The sequence below is a fragment of the Hyla sarda genome, chromosome 11 (assembly GCF_029499605.1).
Source record: "Hyla sarda isolate aHylSar1 chromosome 11, aHylSar1.hap1, whole genome shotgun sequence".
NCBI lineage: Eukaryota > Metazoa > Chordata > Amphibia > Anura > Hylidae > Hyla > Hyla sarda.
Genome location: NC_079199.1, coordinates 41598011 through 41613302, shown reverse-complemented (window position 1 = coordinate 41613302; position 15292 = coordinate 41598011). Strand labels below are relative to the sequence as shown.

Here is a 15292-nt window from a genome sequence, read left to right as displayed (position 1 = left end):
TAATAGTATTTTTTTAAACATAAAAAACTTATAATGCACTGTTCCAAATTATCACCCACAGTAAGTTTCAAAATACTTTATAGGTTGTAAAGAGCTGAAAATTGTTATTTGTTTTGTTTGCAGCATATTTACTGAAATCAAAAGCTATTTCAATCAAACTTTTAACAACATTTTAACTTTTTTTTTACATTTTAACAGGTCATGTTACATTTTAACATAGGACCTCTAGCAGCTTCACAAGTCTGGCATCCATTGAACTTGTGAGTTTTTGGACAGTTTCAGCTTGAATTTGTTTGCAAGATGTCAGAATAGCTTCCCAGAGCTGCTGTTTGGATGTAAACTGCCTCCTACCCTCATAGATCTTTTGCTTGAGGATGCTCCATAGGTTCGCAATAGGATTGAGGTCAGGGGAGGATGGAGGCAACACCATGACTTTCTCTCCTTTTAACCCCATAGCAGCCATTGATGCAGAGGTATTTTTTGCAGCATGAGATGGTGCATTGTCATGCATGAAGATGATTTTATTATGGAAAGCATAGGTATTCCTTCTGTACCAAGGAAGAAAGTGGTCAGTCAGCAACTCCACATACTTTGCAGAGGTCATCTTTACACCTTTGGGGACCCTAAAGGGGCCGACCAGCTCTCTTCCCATGTTTCCGGCCCAAAACATGACTCCACCACCTAACGTCTCAGCCTTGTTGGAACAGGGTGGCCATCCACCAATTATCCACTACTCCATCCATCTGGACCATCCAGGGTTGCACGGCACTCATCAGTGAACAGGACTGTTTGGAAATTAGTCTTCATGTATTTTTCTGCCCAATGCAGCCATTTCTGCTTGTGAGCATTGGTTAGTGGTGGCCGAATAGAAGGTTTATGCACAGTTGCAAGACTCTGGAGGACTCTACACCTTGATGTCCGTGGGACTCCAGAGGCACCAACTGCTTCAAATATCTAGATAAATATAATGAAGTAATTATATGACCAGTCCTCAAGGATAGTGAAATAAGAAAAAATAAGTGAAAAGGAGAAAGAGCAAAAAGGAAGAAGGAAAAAGATGGAGATAAAAGATATAGAAAAATTGACAGATGGTAGATCACAAATAAAAGTAAGAGATAAATGGAATTTAAACTGATAATGACTACAGTAATCCTATCTTGATTATTGTAATAATAATAAAAATACCTGCAAAATATAACTTAAACAATCATTTGCATTTATTGAGTAAAAATGATATTAAAACACCTAGGCAGGGCCCTTGCCCAGGTATTAGAAAAAATGTGCTTATTAAAGATAAATAAAAAATTATAGATTGCCAACCTTCTTATAAAAGTAATTATGTAAATGTTCATAAAATATTTTGTATCAGATAGCAGCCAATGTCCAAAGTCAATATAATAGTTCTAATCTAGTTTAGCAGCCACAGTAGTTAGAATTGTTCATCACATGAAGCCAATGTACTGTATTGGCAACAAAGTAGATACAAAGTGTCTGTTAAATGTAGCAGATGAGATGAGCGATACAGTTATAACTTCCACTTTACTTCAAAGAGAGCCGTTTAGTGTAAATAAGAACGATAACAGTACTTGGACATTCAGAGCGGTACCTTGTTTGCAGTCTTCACCGTATTGCACGGCAGCTGACCGTCTCCGGAGCGGCAGACTCCTGGAGACTGTAATGAATCAGCGCCCGCACGGACTAAAACGAGGGCAACCACCAACCTTGCATGAGTGTAGGGGTTCCTCCGGGAAGGCGTTTGTGAAGGTTAGTTGGTCCCAAATGATGAGATGTTGTCCTCAAAAACAGGGTCGAGTAAAACCCCTGTCCCTTTTCTTGCACCAAAACCCGGGCCAGAACCTTCTTCTCTAAAAGAGAAAACACTTTCTTCTCGAGGGCAGCTTGCTTCTCTGGAAAAGACTGAAGGGCTGTGATTACAAATCTCTGCACACTGCTATGCCCAGACTTCTCAAAACCACTTCCACTTCTCTGATGTCATCAGACGCCCGGAGTACCCCTTTAAAGGCTGAGACCTATCTTTTCAAAGTGTATTTCATTACAAATATACTTTTCTGTGTTTCCTACATATTGCATGCATACACTAAGACATAAATAAAGTGAAAGGGGTAAACATTTACTACCAAACAGTGTAGACCTAACCTCTGAATCTAGCACATACAACAATGGGGGGAAAAGTCTAAATCCCATCAGAACTACAAGTCTTAGGGCAACCAAATCTCAAATCTGCAAATTACTTCTGGACTGTGGTCAGTGACAATTTACCAAATGCTCTTATACTACAAAGAGTATCTCAACAACTATATCTGAAATCTGAAGCATTTAAAGGTTTTATTCCTCTGTGTTGATACTACTCCTGAAGTAAAATTTAAGTTGTTTTCTATAAACACTTTAGAGGTGTTATTTTCAGGGGCTTTCTGTATGGAAGACAGCTTATATTGAAGTAGTGATTTGTGGAAAAATATAACGTGATATAGGGATGCAGCACTTCTGCCACGTAATACTACAACCCTCATCATACACTTCAGTCTACATACACATTCTGTTCCACCACCGCTCACCAAATTTACATGTGACAGAACAGTTGCAGATATTTCCAACTGTTACTTTAATATAAATGGGGTTTGCAAACATATATGCATCATTATCAATCTGTAATATAAAGAACAACTAACTGAGTACCCGGTTTTTCCTACCTAATACTTGTGGGACAGGAAAAGCAACAAAGGAGGAAGCTTTTGTCTTCATATCCCATCCTTAAATCCTGACCCCATATCCCCTTCTCATATCCAAACCCCAAATCCCCTCCGCATATTCCAACCTTATATGCTGTCCTCATAATTTGTCCTCATATCTCGACCTCATATCCCGTCCCCAAATCCCGTCTTCATATCCCGTCTTCAAATCCCGTCCACATATCCTGTCCACATATCCCATCCTCATATCCCGTCCCCATATCCTGTCCCCATATCCCGACCTCATATCTGGTCCCCATATCCTGTCCTCGTATCCCGACCTTATATCCTGTCCTCATATCCTGACCTCATATCCCAATCTCATATCCTGTCCTCATATCCCGTCCTCAAATCTAATCCTCATTTCTAATGTAAACTGAAAATAAAAGGGGTGTGGCTTTAAGGGTGGGCGTGTCTTTGTGAGATGGGGCATTGAATGCTGGGAGGGTGTGGCTTGCCAGCCAGACTGATGCCTTCACCAGGAGATGCAGAGCGGAGCTTGTGGAGTAAGGTACCAGAAGTTCCATATACATGTAGGTGCCTTTATCTGTAAGTTAGGGTTAATTTAACTATTATATACTTTTATTTGACATATAAGTAATATGTTAATTTATGGACTTTATACAAAGTCCCCATATTCCGACCTCATATGCGACCTCATATCCCGGGTCTCCGGTGACCCAGAAAATAAGGGGGATCGGGGCTGTCCAAGACACCCCCGATCCCCCTAAAGGGATAAGAGTGAGGTGGCAGGGCTGCCACCCCTCCAATCCCTGCTATTGGTTGGTCAGAAGCAACCAAGGGGGCTGGGGGTTAAAGTTTGGTTCCCCTGTTCTGCCCACCCACGGTAGTCAGGGCAGAACGGGGGAACTGTGGTTTGACCGGTGGCGGTGGAGGTCCCTTACCAGCGGCGATCCTCTCCCTGGTGTGGTGTGCGGCGATCCTGCTGACTATGGAAGCCCACAGGGGCTACAGTTTGGAGACCACTTTACTATATACTATATGCCCAGACAGCTATTTGAGCATGCTGGGATTTGTAGTTTTGAAAGATTTAGAGGGGTACAGTTTGGAGATCACTGTGCAGTGGTCTCTAAACTGTGGCCCTCTAGATCTTGCAAAACTTCAACTCCCAGCATGCCCACACAGCAGTTTGCTTTCTGGGCATGCTGGGATTTGTAGTTTTGCAACATCTGGGGGGCCACAGTTTGGAGATCACTGTGCAGTGGTTTCTAAACTGTGGCCCTCAAAATCTTGCAAAACTACAACTCCCAGCATGCACGAACACCAAACGGCTGTCTCACCATACTGGGAGTTGTAGTTGTGTACCTCCAGCTGTTGCATAACTACATCTCCCAGCATGCCCTTCGGCGATCAGTACATGCTGGGAGTGGTAGTTTTGCAACAGCTGGAGGCACACTGGTTGGAAAATACTGAGTTAGGTAACAGAACATAACTGAAGGTTTTTCCAACCAGTGTGCCTCCAGCTGTTGCAAAAGTACAACTCCCAGCATGCATGGTCTGTCAGTGCATGCTGGGAGTTGTAGTTTTGCAACAGCTGGAGGTTTTCTCCCCTCCCCCCCAATGTGAATGTACAGGGTACATTTACATGGGCAGGTTTACAGTTAGTTTCCTGCTTCAAATTTGTGCTGTGGCAAATTTTCCGCCGCAGCGCAAACTCCTAGCGGGAAACTCACTGTAAACCCCCGCCCATGTGAATGTACCCTAAAAACAATACACTACACTACACTAACACAAAATAAAGGCTAAAACATTACATATACACCCCTTACACTGTCCCCTCCAATAAAAATGAAAAACGTATCTTACGGCAGTGTTTCCAAAACGGAGCCTCCAGCTGTTGCAAAACAACAACTCCCAGCATTTCCGGACAGCCACTGACTGTCCAGGCATGCTGGGAGTTTAGTAACAGTTGGAGGCACCCTGTTTGGGAATCACTGGTGTAGAATACCCCTATGTCTACCCCTATGCAATCCCTAATTTAGTCCTCAAATGCGCATGGCACTCGCTCAATTTGGAGCCCTGTCGTATTTCAAGGAAACACACATGGGCCACATATGGGGTATTTCCGTACTCGGGAGCAATTGCGTTACAAATTTTGGGGTCTTTTTCTCCTTTTAGTGTCAAACCGATCAATTTTATTGAGAGTGCAAATGGAACATCAGATTATTACATATAAAACGTATGCAACCCGAAGCAAGTACAGGTCATATTATTGAATTAAGAACAAAACAAATAAGAACAATTGTGGGTCTGGAGACTACATCTAGAACCTAATCAGCAAGGTATCGACAGATAGCAATATATGAACTCAATGTGGCAGCGTAACTAGGATAGTGAATAGCGTATATCAGGACAGTAAGATGATGACTGCCAGGGCGACCATACTCTATTATAGTTATCAATGAGGTCTGACCTGATAGCATTAATCTTTTCCAAAACCATCATCGAATTGACCCTATCCACCACTCTATCTGTGGACAGCATCGGAGTCTTCCAGCTAGAGGCTATGTGGATTCGAGCCGCGAGCAAAATAAACTGAGCCAGACGGAACTGGTTGTTGGGCATCCTGCGGGGCCGCTTGCTAAGAAGGCAAAAAGTAGGATGGAGAGGACAGGGGAAGGTGAGAACGGAGCGAAGAATAGCGAGGACAGAAGACCAAAAAGATTTTACTACACTGCACGTCCACCAAATGTGTAGCATGTCACCTAAAGAGGCACAACCCCTAAAACAATCAGGTGAAGATAGGGGAAAGATAGCATGTAGTCGTGTTGGTACATAGTAGGCCCTGTGGAGGATCTTCAATGAGGTCTCTGTAAGAGAAACCTGCCAGCTGCCCCTACTCAGTATGTCACAGCAGTCCTGCCAAGTGTTCAAAGGCAGATTGACGTGAAAGTCGGCCTCCCACTGTAGCATGAATGGTAATTTAGTGTCCGGTGGAAGGGCGTTCAACATGCTAAAAATGATGGAGAGTACATCCTTCCGAGACGGAGTGTAAAGCATAAGATGCTCAAATCTGGTCAGAACAGGGATAGTACATGTGGGGAATACAGATTGTAAGTACGAGAATACCTGACGAACACGAAGGTGTTCCGATATCCGGGGTCGATATTGGTCCCTAAACTCGGTCAGGGAGAGCATCCTACCATGTATATGAAATTTATTGGCAACAGTGAGATTGTGATCAACCCACCAGGAGAAGTTGGACAGGTCCACCCCTGGCAGGAAAAAAGGGTTTTGAAGAATAGCAATGAGGGAGGAAGAGCCAGATTGGAGATGAAAGCGGAAACGGACCAGTCGCCAAAGAGACAGGGCATGGAGAGTAAGCAGCGCAGAGTACGGGACATATTTAGCAACCGGGAGTGTAGACCACTGTTACGCCGAGCGCTCCGGGTCCCCGCTCCTCCCCGGAGCGCTCGCTTCACTCTCCCCGCGGCAGCGCTCCGGTCACGTCCTCTGACCCGGGGCGCTGCGATTCCGCTGCCAGCCGGGATGCGATTCGCGATGCGGGTAGCGCCCGCTCGCGATGCGCACCCCGGCTCCCCTACCTGACTCGCTCTCCGTCTGTTCTGTCCCGGCGCGCGCGGCCCCGCTCCCTAGGGCGCGCGCGCGCCGGGTCTCTGCGATTTAAAGGGCCACTGCGCCGCTGATTGGCGCAGTGGTCCCAATTAGTGTGTTCACCTGTGCACTTCCCTATATCACCTCACTTCCCCTGCACTCCCTTGCCGGATCGTGTTGCCTTAGTGCCAGTGAAAGCGTTCCTTGTGTGTTCCTTGCCTGTGTTTCCAGACCTTCTGCCGTTGCCCCTGACTACGATCCTTGCTGCCTGCCCCGACCTTCTGCTACGTCCGACCTTGCTTTTGCCTACTCCCTTGTACCGCGCCTATCTTCAGCAGCCAGAGAGGTGAGCCGTTGCTAGTGGATACGACCTGGTCACTACCGCCGCAGCAAGACCATCCCGCTTTGCGGCGGGCTCTGGTGAAAACCAGTAGTGGCTTAGAACCGGTCCACTAGCACGGTCCACGCCAATCTCTCTCTGCCCCAGAGACTCTTGCCATGTCCGAATACGTCCAGGAGAATCTAAAAAAGGGCTTTATCCGTAAATCCTCCTCTCCTGCCGGAGCCGGATTTTTCTTTGTGTCCAAAAAAGATGGCTCCCTACGTCCTTGCATTGACTACCGCGGTCTTAATAAAATCACGGTTAAGAACCGCTACCCCTTACCCCTCATCTCTGAACTCTTTGATCGCCTCCAAGGTGCCCACATCTTCACTAAATTGGACTTAAGAGGCGCCTATAACCTCATCCGCATCAGAGAGGGGGACGAGTGGAAAACGGCATTTAACACCAGAGATGGACACTTTGAGTATCTGGTCATGCCCTTTGGACTGTGCAACGCCCCTGCCGTCTTCCAAGACTTTGTCAATGAAATTTTTCGTGATCTGTTATACTCCTGTGTTGTTGTATATCTGGACGATATCCTAATTTTTTCTGCCAATCTAGAAGAACACCGCCAGCATGTCCGTATGGTTCTTCAGAGACTTCGTGACAACCAACTCTATGCCAAAATTGAGAAATGTCTGTTTGAATGCCAATCTCTTCCTTTTCTAGGATATTTGGTCTCTGGCCAGGGACTACAGATGGATCCAGACAAACTCTCTGCCGTCTTAGATTGGCCACGCCCCTCCGGACTCCGTGCTATCCAACGCTTTTTGGGGTTCGCCAATTATTACAGGCAATTTATTCCACATTTTTCTACCATTGTGGCTCCTATCGTGGCTTTAACCAAAAAAAATGCTGATCCCAAGTCCTGGCCTCCTCAAGCAGAAGACGCCTTTAAACGACTCAAGTCTGCCTTTTCTTCGGCTCCCGTCCTCTCCAGACCTGACCCTTCCAAACCCTTCCTATTGGAGGTTGATGCCTCCTCAGTGGGAGCTGGAGCTGTTCTTCTACAAAAAAATTCTTCCGGGCATGCTGTCACTTGTGGTTTTTTCTCTAGGACCTTCTCTCCAGCGGAGAGGAACTACTCCATCGGGGATCGAGAGCTTCTAGCCATTAAATTAGCACTTGAGGAATGGAGGCATCTGCTGGAGGGATCAAGTTCTCCTGTTATTATCTACACCGACCACAAGAACCTCTCCTACCTCCAGTCTGCCCAACGGCTGAATCCTCGCCAGGCCCGGTGGTCTCTGTTCTTTGCCCGATTTAATTTTGAGATTCACTTTCGTCCTGCCGATAAGAACATTAGGGCCGATGCTCTCTCTCGTTCCTCGGATGCCTCAGAAGTTGAACTCTCTCCGCAACACATCATTCCACCTGACTGCCTGATCTCCACTTCTCCTGCCTCCATCAGGCAGACTCCTCCAGGAAAGACCTTTGTTTCTCCTCGCCAACGCCTCGGAATCCTCAAATGGGGTCACTCCTCCCATCTCGCAGGTCATGCGGGTATCAAGAAATCTGTGCAACTCATCTCCCGCTTCTATTGGTGGCCGACTCTGGAGACGGATGTTGTGGACTTTGTGCGAGCCTGCACTATCTGTGCCCGGGATAAGACTCCTCGCCAGAAGCCCGCTGGTTTTCTTCATCCTCTGCCTGTCCCCGAACAGCCTTGGTCTCTGATTGGTATGGATTTTATTACTGATTTACCCCCTTCCCGTGGCAACACTGTTATTTGGGTGGTCGTTGATCGATTCTCCAAAATGGCACATTTCATCCCTCTTCCTGGTCTTCCTTCTGCGCCTCAGTTGGCTAAACAATTTTTTGTACACATTTTTCGTCTTCACGGGTTGCCTACGCAGATTGTCTCGGATAGAGGCGTCCAATTCGTGTCTAAATTCTGGAGGGCTCTTTGTAAACAACTCAAGATTAAATTAAATTTTTCTTCTGCATATCATCCCCAGTCCAATGGACAAGTAGAAAGGATTAACCAGATCTTGGGTGATTATTTGCGACATTTTGTTTCCTCCCGCCAGGATGACTGGGCAGATCTCCTCCCATGGGCCGAATTCTCGTATAACTTCAGGGTCTCTGAGTCTTCCTCCAAATCCCCATTTTTCGTGGTGTACGGCCGTCACCCTCTTCCCCCCCTCCCTACTCCCTTGCCCTCTGGTCTGCCCGCTGTGGATGAAATTTCTCGTGACCTTTCCATCATATGGAGAGAGACCCAAAATTCTCTCTTACAGGCTTCATCACGCATGAAGAAGTTCGCGGATAAGAAAAGAAGAGCTCCCCCCGTTTTTTCCCCTGGAGACAAGGTATGGCTCTCCGCTAAATATGTCCGCTTCCGTGTCCCTAGCTACAAGTTGGGACCACGCTATCTTGGTCCTTTCAAAATTTTGTGTCAAATTAATCCTGTCTCTTATAAACTTCTTCTTCCTCCCTCTCTTCGTATCCCTAATGCCTTTCACGTCTCTCTTCTCAAACCACTCATCCTCAACCGTTTTTCTCCCAAATCTGTTCCTCCCACTCCTGTTTCTGGCTCCTCGGACATCTTCTCGGTCAAAGAAATTTTAGCTGCCAAAAAGGTCAGAGGGAAAAATTTTTTTTTAGTGGACTGGGAGGGTTGTGGTCCTGAAGAGAGATCCTGGGAACCTGAGGACAACATCCTAGACAAAAGTCTGCTCCTCAGGTTCTCAGGCTCTAAGAAGAGGGGGAGACCCAAGGGGGGGGGTACTGTTACGCCGAGCGCTCCGGGTCCCCGCTCCTCCCCGGAGCGCTCGCTTCACTCTCCCCGCGGCAGCGCTCCGGTCACGTCCTCTGACCCGGGGCGCTGCGATTCCGCTGCCAGCCGGGATGCGATTCGCGATGCGGGTAGCGCCCGCTCGCGATGCGCACCCCGGCTCCCCTACCTGACTCGCTCTCCGTCTGTTCTGTCCCGGCGCGCTCGGCCCCGCTCCCTAGGGCGCGCGCGCGCCGGGTCTCTGCGATTTAAAGGGCCACTGCGCCGCTGATTGGCGCAGTGGTCCCAATTAGTGTGTTCACCTGTGCACTTCCCTATATCACCTCACTTCCCCTGCACTCCCTTGCCGGATCGTGTTGCCTTAGTGCCAGTGAAAGCGTTCCTTGTGTGTTCCTTGCCTGTGTTTCCAGACCTTCTGCCGTTGCCCCTGACTACGATCCTTGCTGCCTGCCCCGACCTTCTGCTACGTCCGACCTTGCTTTTGCCTACTCCCTTGTACCGCGCCTATCTTCAGCAGCCAGAGAGGTGAGCCGTTGCTAGTGGATACGACCTGGTCACTACCGCCGCAGCAAGACCATCCCGCTTTGCGGCGGGCTCTGGTGAAAACCAGTAGTGGCTTAGAACCGGTCCACTAGCACGGTCCACGCCAATCCCTCTCTGGCACAGAGGATCCACTACCTGCCAGCCGGCATCGTGACAACCACATTAGGGATGGGAAAGAGTATGGAGCTATAAGGGAGGACTCTAGGTGCACCCATAGCGGGACTTCCCCCTCCGCCATAAACCACGCCAATTGGCCCATTCTAGCAGCGTAATAGTATTTCTGAAAGTTGGGCACCGATAATCCACCCAACCGTTTATGTTAGTGCATAATAGAACGTGCAATTCGGGGAGCTTTAGACTTCCAGATAAACTTGAATACATCAGTCTGCAGAGACTTGATATCCGCCATCAAGACAGGAACCGTCAGGGCACGAAACAGGTAAAGCAGCCTGGGTAAAACCACCATCTTCACAGTCTGTACCCTGCCGATCCATGACAGATGAGGTAAATCCCATGTATGAAGATCCCGTCTAATGGACCTAAAAGCTAAGGGATAATTGTCCCCATATAAGGAAGCAATCTCGGGAGTAAGGCGTATGCCAAGGTAGGAGAGAGTGGGGGTGGGGTCTGGAAAGTCAAAGTTTAAGGAGATCAGTTTTTGGGTGTGGGTAGGAGTACCCAGGTAAAGCGTTTCAGATTTAGAGGTGTTAACTCGCAGGCCCGAAAGAGAAGAAAAATCAGGAAGAACATGGAAAAGGTTGGGCGTGAGAGCGCACTATTTACATTTGAGGCCCAAATTGGTGATTTGCACAGGGGTGACTGATTTGACAGCGGTTCTGACATAAACGCAAAAAAAAATACCCTTGTGTGACCTCATTTTGGAAACTACACCCCTCATGGAACTTAACAAGGGATACAGTGTGAGCCTTAACACCCCACAGGTGTTTGACGAATTTTTGTTAAAGTTGGATGGGAAAATGAAAAAGACATTTTTTTTAATTGCTGGTGTTACCCAACATTTTTCATTTTCACATGGGAAATAGGGAAAAAAAAGCCCCCAAAATGTGTAACCCCATTTCTTCTGAGTAAGAACATACCTGATATGTGGATGTAAAGTACAATGCTCAGAAGAGAAGAAGCGCCATTGAGCTTTTGGAGAGAGAATTTGTCCAGAATTGAAGGCCATGTGTGTTTACAAAGCCCCCATGGTGCCAGAACAATGGAACCCCCCCCCCCCCCCCCCCCACACACACACGTGACCCCATTTTGGAAACTACACCCCTCACGTAATGTAATAAGGGGTACAGTGAGCATTTACGCCCCACAGGTGTCTGACAGATTTTTGGAACAGTGGTCTGTGAAAATGAAAAAACCCACTGGTGTTTTCCCTGTCAAACACCAGTGGGGTATAAATGCTCACTGCACCCCTTATCAAAGGGGTATTCCAGAGAAAACTTTTTTTTTTATCAACTGGCTCCAGAAAGTTAAACAGATTTGTAAATGACTTCTATTAAAATATCTTAATTCTTCCAATAATTATCAGCTACTGAAGTTGAGTTGTTCTTTTCTGTCTGGCAACAGTGCTCTCTGCTTGTCTCGGGAACTGCACAGAGTAGAAGAGGTTTGCTATGGGGATTTGCTTCTACTCTGGACAGTTCCCGAGACAGGTGTAATCAGAGAGCACTTAGACAGAAAAGAACAACCCAACTTCAGCAGCTCATAAGTACTGAAAGGATTAAGATTTTTTAATAGAAGTAATTTACAAATCTGTTTAACTTTCTGGAGCCAGTTGAGATATATATATACTGGCAGCGTGGCAAGGAAAGGGTGTATTTCCTTGGCTCACCCTGCAGAAGCTCTCACCTGCTTCTTAAGTAATGAGGCAGGAGGGAAGGGAGTTGTATATGAGATGGAGACTCAGTCTAATGGGGGCTCTTCCTAGGAGACAGCATGTGGGCTGTAGGGAAGAGACAGAGCCTGCTGAGGAGTACACAGCCCGAGCTATGAGTGGCTCAAAGAGAGTGACATGAATTGTGAGTAGAAGGTTGCAGGGGACATAAGTTTAACCGGCTGAGGGAAGCTCAGCGGTTGTTAGTCAGGACAAGCTGATCTGTTTAGTCAGTGACCAGACGGTCTAGGATTTTGTTTTGTTCCTGCTTTTTGTTTATTTCCCTGCAACCTGTCTAATAAAACTGGCAAGGTGCCAGATTTGCATTATAAGCGTTTGTTTGCTGGTTTATTGAGAAGAAACGCATCCTGTGGCGTGGTCCAGGACGATCCCAGAGCTAATCCCCAAGACGGATCGTCACAATATATAATATAAAGTATTTTTTCCTTATAACCCCTTTAACCTGTTAAGGACCCAGGGCGTACCTGTACGTCCTGAGTCTGCTTCCGATCTATAACGCGGGGCCAGGGCGTGGCCACGCGTCATAGCGGATCGGGCCAGGCCCATGGCTAATAGCGCACGGCATTGATCGCGGTGCCGCGCGCTATTAACCCTTGAACGCCGCGTCTAAAATGAAAGTGAAACCATGCCGGTTAGCTCAGGGATCCCGAAAAGTTTACATGACAGCTGGAGGATCCCTACCTGCCTCCTCGCTGTCCGATTGCCGGCAGAATCATCGATCACTGATTTCTTATGAGAAACCACTGATCAATGTAAAAGATCAGTGTGTGCAGTGTTATAGGTCCCTATGGGAGCTATAACACTGCAAAAAAAAAAGTGAAAAAAAAAAAAAAGTGAGTAAAGATCATTTACATCCTTTCCTATTAAAAGTTTGAATCACCCCCTTTTCCCATTTAAAAAAAAAACTGTGTAAATAAAAATAAACATATGTGGTATCGCCGCGTGCGGAAATGTCCGAATTAAAAAAATATATTGTTAATTAAACCGCACGGTCAATGGTCAAAATTCCAAAGTCCAAAATAATCCTATCAATGCAAAAATGGTACCGCTAAAAACTTCAGATCACGGCGCAAAAAATGAGCCCTCATACCGCCCCATATGCGGAAAAATAAAAAAAAGTTATAGGGGTCAGAAGATGACAATTTTAAACGTATAAATTTTCCGGCATGTAGTTTTGATTTTTTCCAGAAGTACGACAAAATCAAACCTACATAAGTAGGATATCATTTGAACCGTATGGACCTACAGAGAGACATAAAGAGAAGGTGTAATTTTTACCCAAAAAAGTACTGCGTAGAAACAGAAGCCCCCAAAAGTTACAAAATGGCGTTTTTTTTTTCAATTTTGTCTCACATTGATTTTTTCTTCCGTTTCACCGTAGATTTTTGGGTAAAAGGACTGACGTCATTACAAAGTAGAATTGGTGGTGCAAAAAATAAGCCATCATATGGATTTTTGGTGAAAAATTGAAAGAGTTATGATTTTTTAAAGGTAAGGAGGAAAAAACGAAAATGCAAAAACGGAAAAACCCCGGGTCCTTAAGGGGTTCAATTCTGTGAGGGGTGTAGTTTCCAAAATGGCACCATGGGAGGCTTTGTAAACGCACATTCCTTTCCAAACAAAACACGACTTCCATTCCAAACAAATTCTCTCCAATAAGAAATGGTGTTACAAATTTTAAGTGGCATTTTCTCCTATTACCCCTTGTAAAAATGTAAAATTTGGAGAAAAACCAGCCTTTTAGTGACAAAAATTTTTTATAAAATAATTTCATTTACACATCCGACTCTAACGAAAAGTCGTCAAACACCTGTGGGGTGGTAAGGCTCACAGTACCCTTTGTTATGTTCCTTGAGGGGTGTAGTTTCCAAAATAGTATGCCTTGTGTTTATTTATTTATTTTTATTTTTTTTGCTGTTCTGGCCCCATAGTGGCTTCCTAAATGGGACATGCCCCCAAAAGCCATTTCAGCAAAATTTGCTTTCAAAAAGCCAAATGTGACTCCTTCTCTTCTGAGCATTGTAGTTCGCCGCAGAGCATTTTTCGTCCTAACATGGGGTATTTTATACTCCGAAGAAATGGGGTTACAAATTTAGGGGGCAATTTCTTCCATTACCCTTTGTTACGTGCCTTGAGGGGTGTAGTTTCCAAAATAGTATGCCATGTGTTTTTTTTTTTTTTTGTGCTGTTGTGGCACCATAGGGGCTCCCTAAATGCGACATGCTGCTCAAAAACCATTTAAGCAAAAATTCACTCTCCAAAATCCCATTGTTGCTCCTTTCCTTCTGAGTCCTCTACTGAGCCCACCGAACAATTGACATACACATATGAGGTATTTCCTTACTCGAGAGAAATTGGGTTACAAATTTTGGGGGGCTCTTTCTCCTATTACCCCTTGTAAAAATAAAAAAAAACTGGGTCTACAAGAACATGCGAGTGTAAAAAATGAAGATTTAGAATTTTCTCCTTCACTTTGCTGCTATTCCTGTGAAACACCTAAAGCAAGCATGTCAAACTCAAAGGCCAACATGGGCCAAAAAAACAAGGTTTAAGTTTATGTGGGCCGCATCCAAAAGGACGTAGTAATGCCGGCGCTTGAATTCAGGGAGCGTGACTTGAGTGAATGTCAATGAGGCCCCCCCATTAGGTACGCAGTACAGTTCCCCCACATTAGGTGCGCAGTACAGTTCCCCCACATTATGTGCAGTATGTTCCCCACATTAGGTGCAGTTCCCCCACATTAGGTGCAGTATAGTTCCCCCACATTAGGTACAGTATGTTCCCCCACATTAGTTGCAGTATGTGCCCCCCACATTAGGTACAGTTCCCCCCACATTAGGTGCAGTATAGTTCCCCCACATTAGGTGCAGTATGTTCCCCCACATTAGGTACAGTTCCCCCCACATTAGGTGCAGTATAGTTCCGCCACATTAGGTGCAGTATGTTCCCCCACATTATGTGCAGTATGTTCCCCCACATTAGGTGCAGTTCCCTGAGATTAAGTGCAGTATGTTCCCCCACATTAGGTACAGTTCCCCCACATTAGGTGCAGTATAGTTACCCCACATTAGGTGCAGTATAGTTACCCCACATTAGGTGCAGTATATTCCCCCACATTAGGTACAGTTCCCCCACATTAGGTACTGTTCCCCCTACATTAGGTGCAGTATAGTTCCCCCACATTAGTTGCAGTATGTTCCCCCACATTATGTGCAGTATGTTCCCCCACATTAGGTGCAGTTCCCTCACATTAAGTGCAGTATGTTTCCCACATTAGGTACAGTTCCCCCACATTAGGTGCAGTATGTTCCCCCACATTAGGTACAGTTCCCCCACATTAGGTGCAGTATAGTTACCCCACATTAGGTACAGTATAATTCCCCCACATTAGGTAC

At 46.0% G+C, this 15292-nt stretch overlaps 1 protein-coding gene across 3 annotated transcripts in view; it reads right to left on the bottom strand.

Moving 5' to 3' along the window:
- Positions 1–205: 205 nt before the first annotated feature.
- Positions 206–15292, bottom strand: part of LRRC9 (leucine rich repeat containing 9) — a 223684-nt gene continuing 208597 nt past the window's right edge. For all 3 annotated transcript variants that reach the window (XR_008848684.1, XR_008848686.1, XR_008848687.1), the window contains one exon: positions 206–954. The gene's annotated coding sequence lies outside the window, so the exon portion shown is untranslated. The remainder of the gene's footprint in view (positions 955–15292) is intronic.